This window comes from Pseudorca crassidens, chromosome 12 (assembly GCF_039906515.1).
Source record: "Pseudorca crassidens isolate mPseCra1 chromosome 12, mPseCra1.hap1, whole genome shotgun sequence".
Classification (NCBI taxonomy): Eukaryota; Metazoa; Chordata; class Mammalia; order Artiodactyla; family Delphinidae; genus Pseudorca; species Pseudorca crassidens.
In genome coordinates, this window is record NC_090307.1 from 90,880,014 (window position 1) to 90,901,989 (window position 21,976).

The window sequence follows — 21,976 nt, forward strand, 5'->3', positions numbered from 1 at the left end:
GCCCCTCTGTCTATTCTTTTCCTGTCATAGGCGGCTGTCTGCGTAGCCAGGGTTGGCTCCCCGCAGGGACTGCCCAGGGTGACACCGGGGCTGCTGCAGGTGCCCCAGCCAGACCCAGATCCCTCTCCCAGCTCTAAGACCCCAGTAACCCACTACCCATTCACCCAAGAAGTATTTAATGAGCACCTACTGTGCGCAAGGCAGCAGGGAAGGGTGGTCCCTGAACACAAGCACTGCGTCTAGAGGGGACAGTATGGACCAGAGGTTACCTTGTCAGCTGTGCTGAGTGGGATGAAGGAGAGGACAGCCCGGGGGACCTGACCTCAGGGACACAGGGCAGGAGCACTTCCCGGGGGAGGGAGGCTGGAGCAGAGACAGGAGGTCTGGGGAAGGCCCACCAGGACAGCAGGGCAGGCTTGAGGGCAGAGGGGCAGGAGGCCAGAGCCTGAGGGGGAGGGACACGGTGACGGGACACACAGGGTCCAGCGACGCCGGACCACAGCCCGTGCTGGGGAGGGGGCGGGGGGACATCTCAGGGCCCTGTCGGCCTCAGTGCTTAGATGTCCTGCTGACACAACGCCCCAGCCCCCATCCTGCTTCGCTCTGCATCGGGGGCTGGGGTCCGTGGACGCACTGCCCTGCGCAGGACCCTGCCAGCTCCTGACCACAGGGGCTCCGCGGGACCCGAGGTGGGAGGGGCCCCTGAGCAAGGAGGTCTCCCTCCAGCTCCCCCAGCTGCCCTGCAGAGCCCCCTCCTCGGGCTCCCACCCCTGCTGGTGCCGTCCGCCGCAGTGCTGGGGTCCCCAGGGGTCCTTCCACGGTGGGCGGTGGTCCCGCGCCCAGGCTGCTCCTGGGCCCCGCCCCGCTGGCCCCCGGCCCTGGGAGCTGCGCGGAGCTGGCCCTGCGGTGGCTCTTCTCTGCCGTCACCCACGATCTCTGCCCCTCCAGCCCGAGCCACCCCCTGCCCTCCCAGCTCTGCCACCGCGGGTGTGACCCAGTCTCCACTTTCCTGCCTAGATCCTGCCTTTACCGCATTTGAGGTTGGCAGCAGAGGGAAACCACTGAAGGGACTTTAAGCGAGGAGATGACTTTATTCAGTTCAGTCTTTAATGACTCTGGCCGAGCAGAGAATGGGCTGGGTGTGGGCGGAAGTCAGGAGCCTGCAGGTAACCTGACAAAGGTGACAGCGCTCGGGAGGGTAGCAGTGCAGATGGATGAAAGTGGACACATTCCCCAGAGCTTAGGACATGACACCCAGAGCCCCGGGAGGTGGACCCCGCCGGGCTGGTCGTACAGAAGGAACTCCTGAGGTTCAGAGGCGCCACCACTCCCGCAGCACCGCCCACCCTGGAAACCCGGAGAGGGAGTCGCCTCCAGTCCGGCGCCCACCCTGCCGACCCCTCGCCTTCTCTCAAGGCCACCTCCGCAGACGGGGCCCCATCATCCCGACTCTAAACTCTTTGTATTTGAGGCAAAATTGAAACACGGTGAGAAATGCAGAAAAACATCGCTGACACCACTGACCTGGCTTCAACCACCATCAACCACCATCCGTCATTTTTACAGTCTCCGCAGAACGGTCTCTGCGCACAGAATGTCGATGTCCTGATGTTTCCCTGCACGAAGGCCTGCGCAGGGCTGGGGGCGTTGGGGAGGGAACTGTGGGACCCCCATCCCTGTAGGCTCCTCCCCAGGAGGGGGACAGGACGACGTTGGTCTTCCCGGGGCTCCCTACAGGTGGACGGGAGGAAGGACAGTGGGGAAGTGGACACAGGGAGCAAATGCCCGGGGTCCTAGAGCTGCACACCCGCCCATCTCCACAGGGTCTGGGTTTGCACCAGTGAAGGGGCCTCGGACCCCCTGTTCAGGCCTGTGCAGACCCAGGGTTGTGAAGGCTCCGGACTGCACCCCGCAAAGGAGAGGCCATCCCACCCATTGCCAGACCATTTGAGCTCATGGTAGGTGTGCTGTGTGCAAGGTGGGGAAGGCCCAGGTGGGGGGATGAGGGTGGGGCCAGGCTGGGGGCGGGGGCAAGCCTGAGGGGCGGGGCCAGGGTGGAAGGGCGGGGCAGGGCTGAGGTGGGGGGGCCTCCACTGTTCTCTTGTGCTGATGGGGGATAAAAAGAATGATGTCCACTTTGGAGGGGCCTCCGTTGGTCTCACAGCCCCTCTTTCGCTGCTTCCATCTTCACCTTCTTTATCGGACCTCAAGACAAGTGTGGTGAACTAATCACACTACACAGATTCCGTGTCATTTTTCTGCAGGTGGATTCCGTCTGGTTTGATTGTTTCTTTATTCCCCTTGAATCCATTCCTCTTCTGCTCTTAGGAAATCACAGAATTGTGTTTACTGGTATTTGATGTTTATCGAACTTTTATGTTATTAATTTGAGTGTGTTTATTGAGACTCTTTCCTAAGATTTCACTCCTAGGACATCCTTGAACTGTGTTTGATGACTATCTTTTTACTTGAATGTGTTCTTGTAAGATGTCCACTGCTGTTTTGTGGGCATATATTTTCATTCTGTTTATGACACTTTATTTTTATGAATAATTATGTTATGTTATTTATTTATTCATTCTTGGCTGCGTTGGGTCTTTGTTGCCGCACGTGCGCTTCCTCTAGTTGCGGCGATCGGGGGCTACTCCTCGTTGCGGTGTGCGGGCTTCTCATTGTGGTGGCCTCTCCTTGCGGAGCACAGGCTCTAGGCGTGTGGGCTTCAGTAGTTGTGGCACGCGGGCTTAGTTGCTCTGCAGCACGTGGCATCTTCCCGGACCAGGGCTCGAACCCATGTCCAGGGAAGCCCGGAATGTGGGCTCTTACTTGCGGCCTGTGGGATCTAGTTCCCTGACCAGGGATTGAATCCAGGCCCCCTGCATTGGTAGCATGGAGTCTTAACCGCTGGACCACCAGGGAAGTCCCACAAATAGTTATGTTGTGACCAGATGCTCACGTCGCTAAGTGCACAGCGACTGCCTTGTTTTTCAGGCTGCATCCTGCTCGGGGTCAGGCACCCACCACATTTTCCCTCCACGTTCCCAGGTAGCCCCCAACTCCCGGCCACCACACACACGCTCAGAGAACATCCTCTTACGTGTCCCTCGTGGGCCTGTGTCAGCATCTCCCCAGACTCATGCTTGGGGGCAGGGGAGGGGGGACCCCTGCTAATAGAGATTTCCTGTACTTGGTCTGACTAAATAATGCCAGGTTCCTCTCCAGGATGGGTGCTCCCTCTACCCTCCCGCCTGCCGGGCACTGGAGTGCCTGTGTCCCCATCTCCCCGGCAACACTGGCCGTTGCCAGTTTCCTAATTGCCGCCCGTCTATTAGGTGTAAACGGGTATCGCTTTGCAGGGTTCATTTGCATGTCCCTCATGACCAGCGATTTGGAGCACCTTGGCATAAGCTCGTTAGTATTTTGAGGTTTCAGTCGCTGATGATTATCTGTTAATATCTTCACGTCCATTTGTGGGAATTCTCTCTTTCTCTTGTTGATTTTCACAGTTACATTGTGTATTCTAGCATTGACTGTTTACCAGTTTCAAGCATTACAAACGTGTTCTTCCACCTGTCAGTGGTCTGTTAATTTCCATGATTTCCTTCATGAACAGACATCCTTACTTAGATGTAAGAAAATTAATCATTTAACGATCTGGCTCATACGTTTTAAATTTGTTTAAAATATACTTGCCAGCTCCGCGTTCACCAGCGTCCTATATAACCTGCCGCTTTATTCCTTTCCTATGTAGGTTTGTAATCCACCTAGATCCCACCTTTGCTAGCGGTGTGGGTGGGGACTTAGTCTTTTTTCTCCGTTTATACAACTGGTTTTCCCCCACCAGTTTCATACCATCCATCCTCTGTACCTGTTTGTGGAGCCAACTTCACCACTGTCTTTACAGCCATCCTGTGAACACGGTATTTAGTTTGTTGGTTTTGCTGCAATATTCTAGCTTTTGCTGACTGTGCCCCCTTAGGGGGAAGCCAACCAGAATCACACAGAACAATGAAAACATCACCATCAATGGCAAAGACGCCTGGCACACACTCAGCTGCATGCTGGTGGAGGGCACGGCCGTGGGGTCCAGGAGGCCAGCCTGACCTGGACCCCAGGAGCAGATGCTGCGGTGAGGACCCGGGGATGAGCCATGTGGTCAGAGGCTCTCTCGGAGAGCTGGTGAGGGGCCGGGAGCCAGGCTGGGAGGGGACAGAGCTGAGCAAAGTGTGGTGTCCACGTGGCCCTCAGTGCGATGGTACCGGGGCAGGGAGTGTCACCACATCTCTGAGCGGAATCTCGGGAGCTGAGTCACACCCCACAACCGACACTGTCGTCGGTTAAAGGCAGAGTCGTGATGCTAAGTGTTTGACAACTGTCCCTGTGGGGTGGGGGAGACGTTCACAGCATTTGTCAGTTTTCTGTGGCATAGATATTTTCCCCCAGGGCTCATTTTTAAGCCACCAACTGGCTCATAGAGTTCCTGAAAATTTAAGATGTAAAAATCAGCTCTCACAAGCTGGCATCTGCTGGCCTCATGCCATTTCACCCCCCTGTGATATGAGCACATCTGGCTCAGCAGCCTGAGGCCGGGCCATGTCCCAAGAGCAGTGCAGGGGCAGCTGGGTGCTGGGGACGGAGGGGTCCCAAGGAGCTGAGTGGAGCTCCAGCTCTCCCTCCCCTGGCTGTGTGCCCTCGCTTTTACCAGGGTGCTGTGACGCTCACACCAGCTGCTTTTTAAAAAAAAAATTATGCTTTATTGGGTAACACTGGTTTATAACATTCTATAAGTTTCAAGTGGACAACACTATACTTCTACTTCTATGTACTCTACAGTGTGCTCACCCCCACCACACACGTGATCCCCTCTACTCTCCCTACCCCCCCAACCCCTTTCGCTCTGGTAACCACTGCTCTGTCCTCTGTATCTATGTTTCTGTTTGGGTTTGGTTTGTCTCGTTCAGTTATTTTGTTTTGTTTCTTTCTTTGCTTTTTAGATTCCACATATGAGTGAAACCAAGCAGTACTTGTCTTTCTCCATCTGACTTATCTCACTTAGCATGATACCTGGAGTTCCATCCATGTTAACGCAAATGGCAAGAGTTCGTCTTTTTCGTGGCTGAATAGTATTTCATTGTGTGTGGTGTACATATATACACCACATCGGTCTTAGCATTATCTTTTCTGGATGTGTCTGGATCTGTCTCCTTAGGCAAAGGAAACAAAAGCAAAAATAAACAAATGAGTCTACATCAAACTAAAAAGCTTCTGCACAGCAAAGGAAACGATCAACAAAACGAAAAAATAACCTACCAAATGAGAGAAATATTTGCAAATCATAGATCCAATAAGAGGTTAATATCCAAAATATATAGAGAACTCAACAGTAACAAAATACCCAATCAAAAAACGGGCAGAGATCTGAATGACATTTTTCACACCAGCCTCTGAGAACAGATTGTTAGCTGTTTGGGGTTTTGGGGAACCAGCTCTTAAACTGCTGAAATCAGATGTGTTGGGAGTATTTACCCCAGGGAACACAGGAAGCTCTGTGAGTCAGGGTGTCTTACAGGACCAGGAGAGCTGGTTGCTGTGTATCTCCCAGCACATCACGCTGCTCCTTCTTCCTGAGCCTCAGTTTCCTCTGCTGTGAATGGAGAAGAGGACTGGCCCCTGCCCCAGGGGGACCGAGGGGGTGAATGGGATTGTACAATAAAGCCCCAAGCCCAGTGTCTGGAAGCCGCGTCTAAGAATGTGCGCTGCCATGATTGCCCCAACCCATCACGGCAGGAGATGTACCAACCATAGCCCTTTCCTGGGGAGAGGTGGAGGGACAGTCCGTGTTCACAGGGAGTGAGCCGGAATCCAACCCAGACCTCTCTGGATTGGAAGCAGCCTTGCAAACTCCCCAACTTGGGGTCCAGCTGCTGAGACCCAGCTGTGAGATGGGCAGGTGTCCTGCAGTACCTGCACCCCTGCACGGGGGAGGACATCGGGAAGGCAGTTCATGCCCTGTTGAAAGGGCAGCTGCTACTCAGTGCCACCCACGGTAGCAGGTTTGTCTTCACAGAGCTGGCCTCAGGTCACAGGGCTAGGGCAGGAGAGAAGTGAGTGACCGGGCTTTGCCCACACCTTCCAGGGATCGGCTGTGCTCCAGCCCCGAGACCACCTGGTGCCCATGCCCCACCTGCTCTCCCCACAGCCCACAGGGTCCCACACACCTGCCAACCAGAGACCCTGGGCTGGTAGGAGACCCCTGGCTGGGGAGCAATTAAATTTTAATTTCAGATAAATAACAAGTAATTCTTAGTATGCCCCATGGGGTTTGTTCCTAAACACGGTCGGAGGTATCTATTAGGAGGAGGTTGGGCACGTGGACGGGGCACCGCTTGCGATGCTCCCCTGAGCCCCTGCACGCAGCCCACCTGGGCGGGTGGGGTGACCACAGCGACAGGAACACCAGGAGGAGACACACTTTAGATGCCACGTGAAACCCTTCTCCTGCGCACCTTCCCTGGAAGGTCCTCTGTGGGTGGAGAACGAAGTGTAGCCTGTAGCTAAGGGGTGTGGCAGAGAAATAACGTGTTCAGTGTGGATGGACTTTTCTCAGGCACTGCTGATGAGAAGCCCGCGGAGGGGAGGCAGAGGCCCAGGTCTCTGCAGGGCAGGAGGGACGGGGCGCCAGGGGAGGGTTGGAGCGGCTGGTCCGTGGTCACCTGTGCGAACCTGTCACCTCATCAGACTCACAATGAGCTTTAGGCATTAGATGGAGCCAACAGCCAAGCTTCCTAAATTCCCCCAAAATGAGTTTTTCTGGCTCCCTTTTCTTGGGAATGAGCAAAGCAAACACTGCAGTTTTCAGAATGTCTCACGTCTCCCTTCTTCCAGCTGAGATCAAGATAAGTGAAGGAGGAAGGGCGCCATGGGCTGGAGATGTGACAAGTTTCATCAAAGTCTCAAGTTCAAGCTCAGAGTGACCCATCACCCGAGATCCTGGCTGCCCAGACTTCAAGGAGAAACAGCCCCAAGCCCTGTGGGTCAGAACCGTCCTTCAGAAGAGAAGGAACCTACACTCGAAAGCCTTCACTCACTTGATCGATTCCTCGCCCAAATGCTCCTCTTGGTAACAGAATGGTCTCTACGGAAACTTTTGTGTTCTTGGTGGTGGATTCACCTGGGCTGTTTTCAGTGGTTCTGAAACAACGTGGCAGGTGCGTAAACGCCCAAACTGAGCCTATTCCCCCGAGTTCCAAACTGCAGGGGCTTCTCAGCCCCCGCGGAGGTTGAGGGGCGCTAGAACCTTGGTCATCATGTTCTGCAGATGAGCAGGAAGCAGCCGTGAGTGTGCGGGAAACACACAGTTATTTTCGCTGCAGCAACTCGGCAGGAGGGAATGGACGAGGGTCAGACTCCTGAGGTGAGCCACAGGAAGGGTGGGGACCTCAGAGCTCTGCACCCCTCATCCCCGGGCATGAGCCATGCTGGGTCCCAGCACGACTGCCCACATGCTGCATTCTGCTCTTCCCTGGTTCCTGCCTGCAGAGTCACAAACCTGCCCCCAGGCTGCCGTGAACTCCCATGTTCCCAGGAGTGCAGAGGAGGTGGGCTGAGGCTGGGACAGGGCTCTGGGGGACGTCTGTTGTTACTTGCTTTCCCTTCATTGGGTATCAACATGGGGTTCTGCTTGGAGCCCACACTTTACTCATTAGATGCATTTTTTTAAATTGAAGTATAGTTGATTTACAACGTTGTGTTAGTTCCTGGTGTACAGAAAAATGGTTCCGTTATATATATATATGTTCTTTTTCAGATTCTTTTCCATTCTAGGTTATTACAAGCTATTGACTATAGTTCCCTGTGCCATGCAGTAGGTCCGTGTTGTTTATTTTATACACCTCACACCTGCTAGTCCCAAACTCCTAACTTATCCCTCCCGCCACCCCTCCCCCTTGGTAACCATATGTTTGTTTTCTATGTCTGTGAGTCTGTTTCTGTTTTGTAAATAAGTTCATGTGTATCATATTTCAGGTTCCACATAGAGCTGATATCACGTGATATTTGCCTTTCTCTGACTTAGTGTGATAATCTCCAGGTCCATCCCTGTTGCTGCAAATGGCATTATCTCATTCTTTTTATGGCTCAGTAGTATTCCACTCCATATACATGTACCACATCTTCTTCATCCATTCCTCTGTTGATTGACTTTTAGGTTGTTTCATGTCTTGGCTATTGTAAATAGTGCTGCTATGAACATGGGCGTGCATGTATCTTTTCTATATCGCCGGATATATGCCCAGGATAGGATTTATGGATCATAAGGCAACTCTGTTTTTTAGATTTTTAAGGAAGCTCCATACTGTTCTCCATAGTGGCTGCACCAATTTACATTCCCACCAACAGTGTAGGAGGGTTCCCTTTTCTCCACACCCTCTCTAGCATTTGTTATTTGTAGACTTTTTAATGATGGTTATTCTGATGGGTGGGAGGTTTTCCTCATTGTGGTTTTGATTTGCATTTCTCTAATAATTAGCAAAGTTGAGCATCTTTTAATGTGCCTATTGGCCAACTGTATGTCTTCTTTGGAGAAAGAAGTATTTCCACACTGACCTTGGGAATGTCTGTGTTTCCTCTGGTGTGCGTACTTTTAACTTATGTCTTTCTAATTCCCCAGCTCTCTATACTCTGACCAGGGATGCCTCCATACTTACTCTGGTGTGTATAACCTGAACATATATGTCTCCTTAATTAGTAAACAATTGTGTGTACATTTACAAAGAATGTCTTTCTTCTTCTCCACATCTGACTACTCTTACCTGGATTGTCTCTACCCAGGAGTGTCTATTCTGACCTGGATGTCACTCCAGTTTCACAGGTATGTCTCTACTGAATTGGATTGTCTCTAATTCCTAGTCTACCTAGTTTTTCAGGTGTGTCTACTCTGACCTTGGTTGTATTCCTTATTCCCCAGGTATGTCTACATTCACATGGGGTGTCTCCATAATCCCAAGGTGAGTTTAATATGACCCAGTGTGATCCCTACATCCCATATACGTCTACCCTGACTTAGAATCTCTCTCTAAACCCCAAAACTACTATTCCTACCTAGGAGATGTACCTGGTTCCCCTGGTGTGTCTACTTTGACCAGTGAGGTTTTCCTGTAACATGGGTGTGTTACTTTGACCTGGTATATCTGCCTAATTCCCCAAGTGTGTCTATACTGATGAGGATGTCTCTCTAATTCCCAAGATGTTTCTATTATAAACTGGGGTTTTGATCTAGTTGCCCAGGAATGCCTAAACTTAAAAATTATTTCTCCAGAATTCCCCAGGTGTATTTAACTAAAGACTTGAAACTCGTTAGGGGTGACCTTATATGTTTCAAAATATCTAAAATTACAATGAGAATCTATAAACTCTTTACCAGAGTTATATATTAAACAATTGCATAGCCTCAGACTATTTACTATCTGAACAGGAAGAAATATACATTATTGTTAATACATCATGTTTTGCTGATATATATAACTCAGAAAAATCAGGAACCAATTAAAAATTATGCAAAACAATGCAGATTGACTTTGAAAAGTAAAAAATGAATCCAATTATAACCCACTTGATATATTTTTTAACATCTTTATTGGAGTATAATTGTTTTACAATGGTGTGTTAGTTTCTCCTTTATAAGATAGTGAATCAGCTATACATTTACATATATCTCCATATCTCCTCCCACTTACGTCTCGCTCCCACCTTCCCTATCCCACCCCTCTAGGTGGTCACAAAGCACCAAGCTGATCTCCCTGTGCTATGCGGCTGCTTCCCACTAGCTATCCATTTTACATTTGGTAGTATATATAAGTCCATGCCATTCTCTCACTTCATCCCAGGTTACCCTTCCCCCTCTCCATGTCTTCAAGTCCATTCTCTATGTCTGCGTCTTTATTCCTGTCCTGCCCCTAGGTTCTTCATAACCATTTTTTCTTTTAGATTCGTATATATGTGTTAGCATACAGTATTTGTTTTTCTCTTTCTGACTTACTTCACTCTGTATGACAGACTCTAGGTCCATCCACCTCACTACAAATAACTCAATTTCGTTTCTTTTTATCGCTGAGTAATATTCCATTGTATATATGTGCCACATCTTCTGTATCCATTCATCTGTTGATGGACACATAGGTTGCTTCCATGTCCTGGCTATCGTAAATAGAGCTGCAGTGAACATTGTGGTACATGACTCTCTTTGAATTATGGTTTTCTCAGGGTATATGCCCAGGAGTGGGATTGCTGGGTCGTATGGTAGTTCCCCATTTGATACTTTAGTTGTTTAAATTTGGGCAAATGTACATCTTGGCTTTGGAGTATTTTTTAAAACACTTGATATTATCCTCCTATTAATCATATTAATAATATCCCTTTTGTGTTGTATTTTCTCATGTGTCCTCAGTGCTTTTCAGCAGTCATTGACTAATCAAATGATCTCCGTGTGAATTGAACAACAAAAACTACATGAACAAGAATCATCAGAAGAACCTACTGAGATTCTGGTTCATGATCTTCAGATGTCCAGAGAGGGAAGTTAAAAAAAAAAGTGTAACAAGTTAAGGAAAAAAAGTGTAAGAAGTTAAATTTAAAAAGTGTAGCTATTTTAGAATGTTTTTGAACTTAATTGACTACCAGTTTAAAACAAGTAGGTTTAGGGCAATATATATGAATCACACGGTTACCACAAATCAAAAGCCTACAATAGATACTCAAAAACTAGAGAGAAAGGAACTCAAGCATACTCCTACTAAAGAAAATAATCAAACCACAAGGGAAGAAACTAAAAGAAGAAGAAAAGGTCATTAAAGAACTACAGAAACAACTAAAACACAAGTAACAAAATTGCAATAAGTACATACCTAACAGTAATCACTCTAAATGTCAATGGACTAAATATTCCAATCAAAAGACATAGAGTTGATGATTGGATAAAAACCAAAACCCATCTATAGGCTGCTTACAAGAGACTCACTTAAGAACTAAAGACACACACAGACTAAAAGTGAGGGGATGGGAAAAATTATCTTATTCAAATGGAAACGACAAGAAAGTGGGGAGAGCAAAATTCATATAAGACAAAATAGACTTTAAAACAAAGTCTCTAACAAAACACAAAGAAGGGCATTATAAAATGATAGAGGGGTCCTTATAAGAAGAGGATATAACACTTATTAACATATTTGCACCTAATATAGGAGCACCTAAATATAAAACAAACATTGACAGACATAAAGGGAGAAATTGCCAGTAGTACAATAATAGTAGGGGACTTTAACACCCCACTTATGGGACTTCTCTGGTGGCACAGTGGTTAAGAATCCACCTGCCAATGCAGGGGACACAGGTTTGAGCCCTGGTCCAAGAAGATCCCACATGCTGTGGAGCAACAAAGCCTGTGCACCACAGCTACTGAGCCTGCACTCTAGAGCCTGCAAGCCACAACTACTGAGCCCACGTGCCACAACTGCTGAAGCCCACATGCTAGACCCCATACTCTGCAACAAGAGAAGCCACCTCAATGAGAAGCCCACACACCAACAAATAGTAGCCCCGGCTCGCCGCAAGTAGAGAAACCCCACGTGCAGCAACGAAGACCCAACACAGACAAAAATAAATAAATAAATAAATAAATAATTTTTTTAAAAAAACACCCCACTTACTTCAATGGGTAGATCATCCAGATAGAAAATCGATAAGGAAACTGTGGTCTTGAATGACACATTAGACCACTAGGACTTAATAGATATCTACAAACGTTCCACCCAAAGAGAGCAGATACACATTCTTTTCAAGTACACGTGGAATGATCTCTAAGATAGATCACATGCTAGGCCACAAAAGAAGTCTCAACAAATTTAAGAGGATAGAAATTATAACAAGCATTTTTTTCTGACCACAATGGTATGAAACTAGAAATCATTACAGGAAGAAAAATGGGAAAAACACAACATGTGGAGACTAAACAACATACTACTAAAAAATCAGTGGGTCAATGAAAACAATCAAAGAAATCAGAAAATACCTTGAGACAGTCCCTTCAATAAGCAGTGCTGAGAAAATTGGACAGCTACATGTAAAAGAATGAAATTAGAACATTTTCTACACCATATACAAAAATAAATTCAGAATGGTTGAAGACTTAAATGTGAGATAGAAACCATAAAACTCCTAGAAGAAAACATAGGTGGAACACTCTTTGACATAAATCATAGCAATATTTTTGGATATGTCCCCTAAGGCAAAGGAAACAAAAGTACAAATAAACAAATGGGACCTAATTAAACTTAAAATCTTTTGCACAGGAAAGGAAGCCATTGGCAAAATGAAAGACAGCTTACTGAATGGGAAAAAGTATTTGCAAATGATATGACTGATAAGAGGCTAATATCCAAAAATATATAAACAGCTCATACAACTTAATATCAAAACAACAAACAACCCAACTTAAAAATGGGCAGAAGACCTAATAGACATTTTTCCAAAGAAGATACACAGATGGCCAATATTGCTAATCATCAGAGCAAGAAAAATCAAACCCACAGTGGCTACCACCTCACACCCATCAGAATGGCTGTCATCAAAAAGTCTACAAATCACAAATGCTGGCAAGGATGTGAAGAAAAGGGAAGCCCAGTACACTGTTGGTGTGAATGTAAGTTGGTGCAACCACTATGGAAAACAGTATGGAGGTTTCTCAAAAACTAAAAATAGAACTACCATGTGACCCAGCAATTCCACTCCTGGCTATATATCTGAAGAAAATGAAAACACTAATTTAAAAAGATATATGCACCCCAATGTTCATAGCAGCATTATTTACAATAGCCAAGATATGAAAGCAACCTAAATGTCTATTAACAGATGAATAGATAAAAAAGATGTGATATATATATGTATATGGTATTTATAGTACTTATTATATATATCTAGTGTAGAGTGTATATATATACATATATACGTGTATATAGATAAATAGATAGCACGGAATATTACTCTGCCATAAAAAAGAATGAAATGATGTCATTTACAACAACATGAATGGACCTAGAGGGTATTATGCTTAGTGAAATAAGTCAAACAGAGAAAGACAAATACTGTATGTTATGACTTATATCTGGGAACTAAAAAATAAAACAAATTAATATAATAAAACAGAAAGAGACTCACAGATACAGAGAACAAGCTAGTGGTTACCAGTGGGGAGAGGGAATGGGGGAGGGGCAAGATAGGGGTAGGGGATTAAGAGGTACAAACTACTGTGTTAAATAAATAAGCTACAAGGGTATATTGTACAGTGCAGGGAAATATTGCCATTATTTTATAATAACTTTAAATGAATTATAATCTATAAAAATAATGAATCACCATGTTGTACATCTGAAACTAGGGCAATATTTAAATCAACTATACTTCAATTTTTAAAAAAGACCCATAGTTATGTAACCAAAATTTAAAACTGTCCTGATTCCAGAAATTCTGACTCTGATCTTGAACAAAACTCAAGCTTATTCATGTCAGAACGACATTACAGCTTTCAAGGTAATCAGCTACAGTCAAGTAAGCTCATGTAATGAAAAGAGATGTAAGTGTCTGGTAAGCAAAGCACAACAGAAAACAATGAATGTACTTGCAGGTTCGTGCTTTATAAGCTACCTGGAGCTACTGAGAGTCAAGTTTCTTAGCCATTTCAATTTGGATGTTTCCCTGTTTCCAAAAACTTTGCTTCTCACTCAATAAAGTATTCATATAAAGAAAAATTCACTAAATTTACTTTTGATAGTAGACATACCTGGGATTAGAAAGACATCTCAGGTTAGTGTAGACACATCAGGTGAAGGAGGGAGACACCACAGATCAGGGCAGTTAAACATGCAGAACAAAGGAGACATCCTACAATAAGGTGGACATCCCTGAGGAACTAGGGAGACATCACAGGTGAGAGGTAAGACACAGAGGACATAGAGAGACATCTAAGGTCAAGGTAGGCACACCAAGGGAATTAAGGGAACAACTCAGGTCAGAGTAGACATAACTGGGGAATAACGGAGAGGTCCCAAGTCAGGGTTGACAAGCTGGGAGAATTAGCAAGACATTAAAGGTTAGGGGAGACACACCTGGGAAATTACTGTGACATCCCAGGTCAAGATGGAAACTCATATGGAATAAGGGAGACATCCCACATCAGTGTAAACACATCTTGGGAAATAGGGAGCTATACCAGTTCAGTATAGACCTACCTGAGGAATTAGGTGAGACATTATTGATAATACAACTGGGGAATAAAGGAGACTTCCCAGGCCAGTGTAGACACATCTGGGGATTTAGAGAGACGTGTGAGGTTAGAATAGAGACATGGGGAAGAAAAAAAATGACACATGCCAGGTAAGGGTAGACACACCTGGTGAACTAGAGAGATAATCCAGCTCAGAATAGTTACACTTGGGGAGTCAGGGTGACATCCCTGGTTATGACTGACATTTCAGTGGAACAGAGGAGACATTCCTTGTTGGGGAAGACACACTTGGGGAAATAGAAAGGCATCACAGTTCATAGAAGGCAAATCTGTGGAATCAGACATCCTAGATTACTGCTGACACACAAGCATGCTTAGGCAGGCATCAAAATTAGGATAGATGCACCTGAAAATTTGGTGAAACATCCCAGTTCTGTGTAGACACACCTGAAGAATTAGGGAGCCATTCCAGGCCAGGGTAGAAGCATTAGAGAATTAGAGAGTCTTCCTTGTCGGTGTAGACATACCTAGGGCATTAATGAAACATTCTAGGTCAGACAGATATTAGATATCCCAGGTGAGTATAGACACGCCAGGGTAATTAGAGAGAGGAACCAGAATTGAGGTAAGAGGTAAGTGGGCCCCCGGGGCAGAGAAGCTGGTGTCGGTCAAGCAGAGTAAACTGGAGCTTTGTTTCCCCCGGACACTCCAAGAATAAGGCTAATGGCAGGAGCTGAGCCCTGCTGGAGTAAAGAGATAAGACGACCACATCTACCACTCCTGAGGTCAAGGAAACCTCCCTGACTGTACATGCGTAGGAAGGGTCCTCGGGGTCGAAAAGAGAGCGAGCGCCATCCCGTAATAGGCGTTGTCAAGCCTCCCACAGGCCTCTATGCTGGACCATCTTGGCAAAAACACGCACACGCATATTGGGAGAGCCTAGGACATGTCAGGTGTGGAAAGGAAACAGGATAACTGGTCACAGGTACAAGAAGACCCAGAAGAACTGCCCCTACGTGAGTGACTTAGCCACCTCTTTACTGCACTCCTCCTCATTAGGGAGGACGCCCACACCACTTCCCTGCCCTGCTTCTGTCCTGCATAAACTGTTTCTCTGTGTGCTCTCCCACATGTTGTGCTATGTCTCTGATAATAAATTTTATACCTGTTTTTTTTGCAGTTTTTGCCTCTTTTGCCTCTTTGAGAAATGCATTTTTCAAATGGGGCAAGAACCCGGGAAATTAGGGAGACATATCAGGTCAGTGTAGACACAACTAGGAAATTAGAGAAAGAGCCCAGGTTGAAGTAGTCACACCTGGGGAATTAGGGAAACACCCTAGGTTGGGTTGACACACCTGGGGAACTAGAGCGGCATCCCAGAAAGAGTAAAGCAGTTGGGGAATTAAGGAGAAATTTCAGGTTAGAGTAGACGCTTCTGGGGAAATAGGGAGGCGTCCCAGGTAAGCTTAGACATGCTTGGGTGATTTGGGAGAAATCTTATTCAGGGGAGACAAAGGGTGATATTAGGGTGACATCCCAGATCAAAGCAGACGAAGTGGGGAATTAGGGCAGAGGCCACAGGTCAGGGTAGACACACATGGGTAATCAGGGAGACATCCCAGGCTAGAGCGGACACCTCAGGAATAAGGGGGAAATCCCAAAGCAGAGTCTTCACACCTAGGAAATAAGGAAGATGTCCCAGGACAGTGTGCACACGCTTTTGCTGATTCTTCCTGTACTGCTCCCTGTTCACATGGGGTTTAAATTCTCCTCAGATAGGCTGTCCTTTTTAAGGGTAACATCTGGTCATTCGGGATCTTTGAAACATCTGGAAGTCTGTCATGGCTAGAGAAGCTAATCTCAAAACACTGCAGTTGATAAAGCTTCAGGAGACGAACACCATAAGCTGCCTCTTCACCTCCTTTACTCGTGGGACCAGCTCATTACAGTATGCACGGTTGTCATGGTAACAGGTGCCAGACAGGAGGCAAAAATTCCAAAAGGCTTGGAGAAGATAGTTTTCTAAGTCACTCCTGGCTGCCAGTGACTTAAACCTGATTCTTTCTCGCTTAAGCAGCAAACAGCATTTTTGTTTTTGTTTTTGTTTTTGTTTTGCTTGCATTTTTGAAAAGACTAGTTAGTACCAATTCCAGGCAGAGCTGCAGTCAGGGCTCCGTAGCGTCATCAGGACCACAGTCTCTAGCACATAGTTCTGCCTCCTTGATTAAAGTCATTGTCAAGCTTCCCATGTCATCACCTGAAAGGTTCAAACTCAGATCATCATTCCTATCAGTAGGCTCAGACTTTAAACAAAAAAATTACCAGTCATTTTATGAAAAATACCACACAACGTACCGAAACAAGAAACTCAATAACATACTGTTTTCCACGGTCACTGCACCAATTTACATTCCCACCAACAGTGTAGGAGGTTCCCTTTTCCCCACATCCTCACCATAGTTGGTTCATTTTAATGAACAGGGAGTTAACCCCACAGAGCAGTAAAGCCACGACCTCCCCCCAGACAGAGGCTCCCCTCAGCAGGATCCAGGATTCTCAGCATCTGCTTCCCCTGCCCCAGCCTTGTTGCTGCAAATGAGCTTCGTAAGAGCGCTCAGGCCAAAGAAATGTCATTTTACAATTATGTAATGGAAAGCCGTGATCCTAGTACAAATGTTATATTATTGGAGGACACTGCAGCAGCGTTGGGAGTGACAAAGCAGCCACTTGTATGGGCCTTGCTTCTATAACAGGCAATCCACTGTACGACAGCCTAGGTTCTTTGGGTGTGGGCACCTTATTAGGTGTGGTCTCAGCGTTCCTCATCTACACTAACACAGAAGCACTCTTAGGGCGATCCAAGTAAGTACAACTTGTTCTTACTTGAACTCCTGGAGAACGACCCATGAGTAAGCGCAATTCGTGATGTTAAAGCCACAGATCTAGGATTAGGGAACGTAAGATTTAAGGCAGAAGTAGATTCGATGGACGAGTTGTTACAAGATCATATTTGGAAAAACGAGATTTTGACTAAATGCTACAAGAAGTTCAAGAAGTGAAGACTCCTGAAGAACTAGAGACCTTTACGCTTAAACATGGAGAAAATATTATTGATACTTTAGGAGGTGAAGTAGATAGACTTGAGAAGGAACTGAAAAAATGAAATCTTGAAGTTCGACATGTAGATTTGGAGATACTATAGACTTGATGGAATGAATCACCTTGGAGGCAGCCTTGGAAGCAAGTTTGTCAAGACGACCTTCCCACGCTGAAGGGGTCAGTGCCATTCAGAAGCCCTTCCGGTTTGTTTTAAGATAGAGGAAATATTTATGTAAAGAGCAATTCAACAGTCCACAGAAACTAAAACAACTTCTTACTTCTCAGAGACATATAACAAGTTGAATCAATTTGGAAATCATGTTTTCACGTTTCAACAGGAAATATTTTGGTTACTTATATCGTTCATAATTTCTCATTTTAGTAATGTAATTAAATTCTCATTTTAATTACATTGAGATTCAATGGAATTTCTAACAAGATTCCAACGGCATTTTTTACAGAAGTAGAAAAAAATCCTAAAATTTATAGGGAACCACAGAAGACCCCAAATAGCCAAAGCAATCCTGAAAAAAAGGACAAAGCTGGAGCCAAGAATACTCAATGGAGAAAAGCCAGTCTATTCAATAAATGGTGCTGGGAAATTTGGATATTCACGTGCAAAAGAATGAAACTAGACCCATCTCTTATAATGCTCACAAAAATTAACTCAAAATAAATGACGACTTAATATAAGAACTGAAACCATAAAACTAGAAGAAAACAGGCAAAAACTCCTTGACATGGGTCTTGGCAATGAGCTTTTGAATATGACCCCTAAAGCACAAGCAACGTAATCGAAAATAAGTGAGTGGCCTACATCAAACTAAAAAGCTCTGAAGAGCGAAACAAGCAGCAAAATGCAAAGGCAGCCTATGGAACGGGAGAAAATATGTGCAAAACCATCTCCCTGGTTAATCTGACAGGTGGGGGTCATAGGGCAAATGTGAGATGAGATACAAGTCTCCTAAGAGCTTAGATGCAACTAAACAGGTAGGTGCCTGCGTTCACATGCTTGTGCACGCACACGCGCAACACACACGCGCACGCGCGCGAGGATAAGGAAGTGAATGATTCCATGTCAAAATGGATGACCTGGAAAAGGTGTGGTCCTGCAGTGATGGGAAGCAATCTGCCAGTCTAGAGCCATGGCTTGTGGGGGAAGGGGGACAGGTGGAGCAGGTGAGGTCACCTGGAACTTGAAGGATGATGGGTATTTGTCAGTGTTGCTGGGTCTGCAGGCACCGTTACAGATCTGCTCCATTGGTCCACTTTCTTCAAGTAACTGAGCCTGCATTTTCCTTGATGAGCCATCATCATTCTTTTTTTTTTTTAAGAAGACTGTATCCTTTTTTATTTTGTTTTTTTGTTTTGTTTTTCAAAGATTTATTTTTTATTTATTTTTGGCTGCGTCGGATTTCAGTTGCGGCGCATGGGTGCACTGCTCTTTGATGCAGTGCTCGGGCTTCTCTCTAGCTGCGGCGTGCAGGTTTTCTCTTCTCTAGTTGTGGCACGTGTGTTCCAGGGGGCGTGGGCTCCGTAGTTTGCGGCACGCGGGCTCTCTCGTTGAGGCGTGAGAGCTCCGTAGTTGTGGCACATGGGCTTAGCTGCCCTGCGGCATGTGGGATCTTAGTTCCCCGACCAGGGATGGAACCCGCGTCCGCATTGTAAGGCGGATTCTTTACCACTGGACCACCAGACAAGTCCTCAGAGCCATCATCATTCTACGTGGTCAGGTTATCTGACTCCTGTCATGGGTCTAAGATGGCTATGTTACCCAAACCCAGCTTACTAAATCATTAAATCTCTTGCCAGAGATTGACCCAAAAATGGACGTGTAGCACTGGATGGACCAATGAGACTCAGTCCTGGATTTTTCATTTAAATGACTGAGAAAGAAGCAGCTGAGCTTTCTAAGAAGATGCAAATATTAGTGAGACTCAGATCCAAGCAGCTATCTTGATACTACATGGGGAGAGCCAAGGCACAAATGGAGGAGTCAGATCTGCAGGATGGAAAAAAGGGAAAAAATCTTGATAATGTCACTCGAGTCCCTAGAGCGAGCGTGCCTGAAGCCATCGCCCTGGTGTTTTTGTTCTATGAGCTACTTTCAGTTGAGTTTCTGCCACTTGACACTGAATTAAGACAGAATAAATCTGCCTGGTATTTGCAATGCCATGTCACAGTCTGTTTGGGGATTGGGAGTTGGAAGAAAGCTCTCATACTGAGAATAAAGTTTTTAAAACCTACTCTGGATCAGCTACCAGTCATTCCACAAAGAAAGGGCCCTATGTTCAAGAAGAGCTTTGGGAAATCTGGCCTGACCATAGGGAACCTTCCTCTTTCTCTTCCAGATGACACTGTGTAGCTTAGAGGCATTTATAAGCTAATGTGTCTATGAACCTCAAACAGGGAGGCAGATACGCAGCATTCCCCACCCCAGTTATCTGGGGAGTTTGTCCTGGAGGGCACACATCGAAAATAGGACTTTCTCCACTTCCACACACACAGGTGAATTCTGAGGATCCTGACCTGAGAATCGGACTTTACTTCTGGAAACAACCCACCCTAGTTACTCAGAAAGTCGTGCCTCCTCCGAGGTCTCTAAATGACGCAGCCGCCCTGAGCACAGCAGCCTCCTCCTCTGCTCCTTCTGCCAGTGAAGGGCTCAGGAACCCCAGCCCTCTGCTCCCTCTGCCAGTGAAGGGCTCAGGACCCCCAGCCCAGGGTCTAGAGCTGACGTGCACCTGCATTCACAGTCTAGCGTGAAGAGACTGGATCCAGGGGCAGGGCTGGTGCCTGACCAGGTGCAAAGAGCTGAGACCACAGTTTCCTCTGCATGAGGAAGCTGATGTCCCTGAGGCCCTGCTCCTGGGGAACATAACCTGAGGACTCCATCACGTGGATGCTGCTGGATTCCATGGGTGCAGCACAGACCCAGCTACAGGTTCTGGAAATACTGTGACTAAGCCCTGAGTGTGCTGAGACCTCCACCTCTGGAGCAAAGCACAGGAGCCAGGAGGAGCCAGCGCCTGTTCTTGCTGAGCATTGACGCTGGCCATTCACTGATCCACCTAGTTTGGCTCCTGCGGGGTAGAAACCCTGCGTAGATGAAGCCCAGGGCGCTCCAGAGCATCAGGGCATCGGGACCCGCAGGGGAGGGTCAGGACCCCACTCGCACCAACTGTGAAGCCCAGGGTGTTCCAGAGCATCAGGGCATCGGGACCCGCAGGGGAGGGTCAGGACCCCACTCGCACCAACTGTGAAGCCCAGGGTGTTCCAGAGCATCAGGGCATCGGGACCCGCAGGGGAGGGTCAGGACCCCACTCGCACCAACTGTGAAGCCTAGGGTGCTCCAGAGCATCAGGGCATCGGGACCCGCAGGGGAGGGTCAGGACCCCACTCGCACCAACTGTGAAGCCCAGGGTGTTCCAGAGCATCAGGGCATCGGGACCCGCAGGGGAGGGTCAGGACCCCACTCGCACCAACTGCAGCTGCTCTTCGGGCTTCCGCTGGAGCTGCTGGAAGCTGAGAATTATCATAGGGTCAGCCTGAGCATCTCACATGTAGCTTTCTTTTACCTCCACCTGGAATTCAGTCCCTCCTGTTCTCTCTGTCTAGAACACCACCCATCCTTTGTAGTGAGGACAATTTTAGACTCTCACAAGTCTACCTTGATTAAAAATTTGAAATGGCAATGAAAGGGAAACGGAAAACAGAGCTTCCTGGCAAGGCGCCGGATGCCTGGAGCTGATGCCTCACAGACTCCTCTGAGCAACAGCCAGCTTTGTGCCAAGTCAGAGAGTGTCTGCAGCCCAGACACATTTTCCCTAGTTCTGACCACATACAAATGCAAGATTCTTCCATAGTAGGATTTGATGACCATGACTTTGTCCCACTACCCTCCTACTTCCTGTGTCTCCAGATACGTGGAAGATAATCTGTGTAAGGATGAGAGGCCAGGTCAGCATGTCGGTGGCCTGTGTGTCTGGGAGGCCGTGGGATGGTCCTATCTGATCCCAAATGTGGGACCAGACTCCCTGGTTGAAACCCAGGTTCTGCTGATCCAGAGCTGGGTGACGTTGGGCAGGTCAGTTTACCTCTCTGAGGCTCAGCTGCCTCGTTTGTAAAATGGGGGTGACAACAGTCCTTACCACGAAATGTCACTGTAAGAACTAATAAGTAGTTTATCATTCTTGGTAAATAAGCACTCAGTGAATGCTAGCGGGAGGATGACGGAGGGGGAAGAATCATCAGATGTATCGTATTTAAGATAAGTAAGCCAAGTCTTAAGATCCCTACTGATCATTGGTGAGTCAATGAACTCACTCATTCAACAAGTGATCATGGGGGAAGACTCAATAAGAAAATACACGCAAAGTTCTTAACCCAGCCCAGTACGCACACAGCTGAACAGCAGTGCCCAACAGATGTTAGCTGTAAACATGATGACGGTGATAGTGAAGGTAATGATGATGGTGGTGATGATGGTGATGTGATGAAGTGACGGATGTGGAGGGTGATGGATGAGAATAAGGAAAAACTAACAGAGCATCTAAAATATGTAACTGCATGTGTAACCCTGCTGATGCCACCTGGACCTAGATA

At 46.9% G+C, this 21,976-nt stretch overlaps 1 pseudogene; it reads left to right on the forward strand.

Annotated features, from left to right (window-relative positions):
• The window catches only part of LOC137204072 (proton-coupled zinc antiporter SLC30A9, mitochondrial-like), a 41,395-nt pseudogene extending 23,921 nt beyond the window's left edge, over positions 1-17,474 (forward strand).
• The last annotated feature ends 4,502 nt before the right edge of the window (positions 17,475-21,976 follow it).